At 38.4% G+C, this 5,321-nt stretch overlaps 1 pseudogene; it reads left to right on the top strand.

Annotated features, from left to right (window-relative positions):
* The first annotated feature begins 3,577 nt into the window (after positions 1-3,577).
* Positions 3,578-4,961, top strand: LOC137742140 (glucan endo-1,3-beta-glucosidase 11-like; annotated as a pseudogene).
* The last annotated feature ends 360 nt before the right edge of the window (positions 4,962-5,321 follow it).

The raw sequence follows: 5,321 nt of genomic DNA, 5'->3' as shown, positions 1-5,321 counted from the left end.
ACCAAAGGTCTTGATAGGGCTGGTTTGGTATGGGATCCCAAACCAAAAATGGGATCCCAAATTCCAATCTAATTTTTTTTTGGGATAGGGTTTTGGAAACCAAAATCAAACTGAAAATTCGGTATTCCTGAAATTTTTTCAGGATTTTGGTATGGTTCGAGATTCATCGACCTCCTATCTTCCCTGCCAGCCTACACGGCCACACCTCACCCCAGATTTGTCAACCTCCCCACCCCATCTCCATCCCTCTCATTCCTAGGTTTGTTTTTGTTGCTTTTGGGAGTTGGAGGGCTTTGTGAAATGCATTAAATAGAATCAAGCACCGAAAGCTTTTCCATGTCTTGCCATCAGAGGGCTAGTCTGCTCTGCAGGCTTGTAGCAATGGAGATGAGGGTGTGGAAGGAGCGATAGAGGGTTATTGGTTTCAAGAAAAGAAAGAGGGTTAATGCTTTTGCATTTGAGGGTATCAGTGGAAGGAGAGAGAGGGTTACTGGTTTCAAGAAATAAATAAAGAAGAAACCATGATGGTTTCAACTTTCAAGAAATAAAATAAAGAATAAAGGTTAGTGAAAGATGGCAGACAATGGGACAAAGAAAGAATAAAAATTGAAAAAGGAAGTGAAGAAAAGTTATTAGCCAGAGAAACGGTAGGTTTAAATTACACACACATATATATATATATATATACACATATATTGGTTTGGGATTCCCGAAGAAAGGAAAATAGAAGACCGATTCTCGTACTGAACGGTTCGGGATCGGTTTGGGATTGGTACCAAAATTTTCGAGATTTTCGGTTCAGGATTTTTTCGGTTTGGGATTAGGATTTTTTTGGTATGGTTCGGAAATTTTGGGATTTTTTTCCAGCCCTAGGTCCAGAGGTGAGACAAGTCTACAGACCTGCCTTTCATGACTTCGAAGGGAGATTTAGTATTCAAAACATGAATTGGCAGTCTGTTAATGATGTAAATGGCAGTAAGTAGGGCTTGAGACCCAAATTTCTTGGGAACATTCATTTGGATCATAAGTGATCGAGTCTTTTCCAATAAGTCTTGATTCTTTCTCTTTGCCACACCGTTTTGTTGTGGAGTACCAACACAGCTAGTTTGATGCAAAATGCCATAAGTGCTCAAGTACCTACTCATGTTATTGGAAGTATACTCGGTGCCATTATCTGATCTTAATATATATAACTTAGATAAGAAATGATTTGTGATTAGGTTGTGACAGTCTTTAAAAGCATCAAACAACTCACTTTTAAACTTTAAAAGATACAACCAGGTCACTCTAGAATAGTCATCAACAAATGTAACATAATATTTATACCCATCAAAGGATTCTACACGAGAAGGACCCCAGATTTCTGAGTGAACAATCTCAAAAAGTCTACTGGCTCTAGAATTAGAGGAAACAAAAGGAAACCTAGTGGCTTTTGACATTTGACAAGTTTCACACTTAAGTGTGTTTTTACAAAACAAAGGAAACAACTTGGTCATCACAGGTTCAGATGGATGGGCAAGACATTGGTGCCAAAGTTGATGTTCCTGAGCTTAACTTAGGTTGACACTGAGTTTTTTTGACAAATTTGGACTCATTTGAGAGCTAATAGAGTCCATTTAAGAAGAACCCTTCACCAATCTTCTTCTGTGTAACTCGATCCTGAAACACAACATTGTGAGGGACAAAATGGCAAGACAGTCTAAAGTTTTAGTGATTCTTCCTATGGACAAGAGCTAAAAATGAAAGGAAGGTACATAGAGAACAATGGAATGAGTATGCTTACTCAGCAATCTCACTTTTCCTTTCCTTAGAATAGGTTCCCTTTTCCCATTTGCAATAGACACATGAATTGGATCACTAGTTTTTTGAAATTCATGTAGACTATAAGATTTATTAGTTATATGATCAGTGGCACCTGAGTCAATAATCCAAAAATCATGTGTAACATTCTCATTAAGAGTAGTGGAAATGACACTGATTATACCTGGAATATTGCCTTTTGATGTGTTCTCCAAGTCAGCTAAGAAACCAACAAATTTCCCTAGCATTACAGTAGGGTTTCCAGTCATCACTTCCTCATGCTCAATGCTTCCTTGCTTCTTTTGAAGAAAAACTGCAAACTCATTGATCAAGGAAATGAGGTTTGTTAAGAAATTTGACATCCTATCAGCTAAGGAACAAGCTGAGTGAAAAGTTTTTGGAGTAACTTCCTCCATATCTTTGATCATCCGGCATTCCCTATCAAACTTAGGTTTTAACTCCAGATGTAGAATCCAACATTTTTCTCTCAAATGTCCCTTCATGTTGCAATAAGAACATTTCCAGTCTGCTCAAGCACTCTATCACCAGTTGTCTTGTGATTGGTTGTGAAAACCCTAGCCTAAGAGTGGGATTTGGGCTCAACATTCATCAATTTTCCTCGAGTTTCTTCTCTCTGGACTGTATGACACACACTGGTAAATGAAGGCAGCTCTAGAGTCATTAACAAATGACTATGCACGTCTTCATACTCAGCTCCCAAGCTTGCCAAGAGTTAAAACACATTGTCTTCATCAGCCATCTTCAAAAGCACAGCGGAATCAGTCGTGTGTGAATGATACATATCGAGTTCATTCCACATGGATTTCAAGCTTCCAAGATGTTGAACAAATGAGTAGTCACCTTGCTTCAGAGTAGCAACATTTTTCTTTAGTTGAAAGATGCGAACTGAGTTGTTTTGGCTACCATACATGTCTTTGACATACTCCTATAGAAGAATGGAAGATTCTGAGTAGCTGAAGAGCTCAGACAACTTTGGCTCCATGGAGTTAAGTATCCAGGACATGAACAGCTGGTCAGTAGCGTGCCATGCATCATAGGTTGATGAAGTGGATTCTAGAGACTTCGAGTTCCATTGATAAACCCTAGTTTCGATCTTCCTCCTAGAGCAAGCAACACAGCTCTTGACCAAGGTATATAGTTGAACTTGTTCAGTAGCACCGAGCACAGTCGTTGATTTAGGTTGTTCTCACCCCCTTGAGTTAAGTTGGAGGGTAAAGATGAGGAGCTATCAGCACTAGAAACATTTTATTCTGCCATCTCTTTTGATGATGAGCAAGTGAAGAAGGAAAAAAAAAAAAAAAAAAGGAACAAAGTTAGGACCCTATGGTTCCTCCTCTGATACCATGTTGAGTTTTGGTTTTAAATTTTGTACTGTATTTTTCATGATCATTACAAGAGTGAAAGACAACTTTTATAGAGAGCCCAAAAGAAGACTACAAGAGGAAGGCTAACAGCCATACCTCACTACCAAATCAGTCCTAACAAGTGGACAAGACAAAAATTAATAACAAATAAAGTGGTTCCTAGAAACAAGAAAGATTGACAAAAGACCTAACTGAGTGACAAGGTATGGAAGACTAGAGTATGGTTGAGAAAATCACTTTAACCCATACTTAGCTAGAGTGATGTTTACAACCATGCATACTTGTGACATTTGCTTTACAACCATACTTGTGACAGATACAAGCAACTAGCACTAGTTTCGGTTTGTTTCAACATAGTATGTTGCTATTATCCTTCATTCCCATATGAACAAATGGTTGATGGTGTTGATTGTGTTCTTTCCCAGCCTTTGCCGCGGTACAAGCATTTCACTGGAACGTATGGAATAATTCATGGATGAATTGCAGATAACCTTCCTTCTCCTGAGAAAGTTGTTGTTCATATCAAAGCAGCAAAGATAAAGAATGTCAAGATATATGATACTGATCGCAATGTTCTTAACGTTTTCAGAGGGACAGGGCTTGAACTAGTGGTAGCACTTAATTCCAAATGCAATGCTGCCGGATATGAGTCTCAATGAGGATCATGCAGTGAATTGGGTTAAAGACAATGTGCAGTCATTCCTTCCCGAGACACAAATACGTGGGATTTCCATGGGAAATGAAGTATTAGGTGTGCCGGAGTTTGAATTGTGCGGAGCTCTTTTAGCTGCAGCTAAAAACATCTACAAGGCAGTAAAGAAGCTACATCTAACCGACATTCAGATTTATACTCCGCACACGCAGGCTGTTTTTTGATCATTCCTACCCTCCTTCTTTATGCACATTTAACAAAAATGTCAAGCAGAAGTACATGAAGCCGCTTTTGGAGTTATTTAGAGAAATCGAATCTCCCTTCTGTTTAAATGCTTACCCGTTCCTCGTCTAAATGGCTAATCCGAAGGGTGTTAATCTTAATTATGCTATTTTCCTGGATTCTAAGGGAATTTACGATCCTAATACTGAACTTCATTATGAGAACCAATTGGAGATGACGTTGAAACTGCAGTTACGGTAAATAATGCGAAGATATAGAATTATGCCATTGAAACTGCAGCTACGGTAAATAATGCGAAGATAAATATTATAATCTACGCCAACTGCTAGCAAGGGAAAAGGGCCCCTCTCCGGCCCAAAATTGTAGTGAAGGTGTACGTTTTTGCCATGTTTAACGAGAACTTGTAACCGGGACCAACTTCTGAGAGAAATTTTGGACTGTTCAAGGCTAATGGGAGCATTGCATATGATATTGGGTTCCGTGGAATTTCATTGTCTGGAGATGTAGAACCGGCAAATGATGTTTTCTTCGTAGAGGATGGACACGCAGTTGCATCGTCCCCAATTCCATCGTCTGCAGATTCGTTGCTTTTTTTCCTTAAGGGTACATGTTTTCTTACCTCCCCATTGACTGTAAGTTACTCCACTCGGAATCTAATTTCAGCATTTTGGTGTTCTTGTTAACCCATCAAAATATAAATATTATCTGAACTGGTATATTATTGGAAGTTCTTCCTCTATCTCATTGGTTTCTTTATGTACACCTTACAGAAATATCGGAGCTCAAAGTTGGTTCCAGTGGCGATACTTTTTGCTACCGATCTCCGCTGCTGCACCGCTTCTGCTTTTAAGATGATGGTTGAGCAAACCAGGCAACAATAGTCAGTAGAGAGATTGTCTAGCCATTTCCTTTTCTCATTCTTTCATATGTTCTGTTATTTTGGTGGGGAAATTTCTGAGTCATTTTTTCTAATGCTTAAACATTCTTGTTATCTGCAATTAAACAGTAGTTAGACTCAAACTGTAACCAATATCAAAGCCAACTCAGCATTTGAAAATGGTTCATTAATTTTATCTCTTATCATAATCTGAAAGGAACATTTTTCCTTCTTTCTTAGGTTTAGTACTCCAAACTATGTCCAATCACAAGAAAGATTACTTCATCCACTACAAATATGATGATATTCTAAACTATTATAATTTACGCAAATGAGAATTTGAATTTGAATGTAAGAAGACAGA

The sequence above is a fragment of the Pyrus communis genome, chromosome 1, assembly GCF_963583255.1.
Source record: "Pyrus communis chromosome 1, drPyrComm1.1, whole genome shotgun sequence".
Lineage (NCBI taxonomy): Eukaryota > Viridiplantae > Streptophyta > Magnoliopsida > Rosales > Rosaceae > Pyrus > Pyrus communis.
This window is presented reverse-complemented; position numbering and strand designations above follow the sequence as displayed.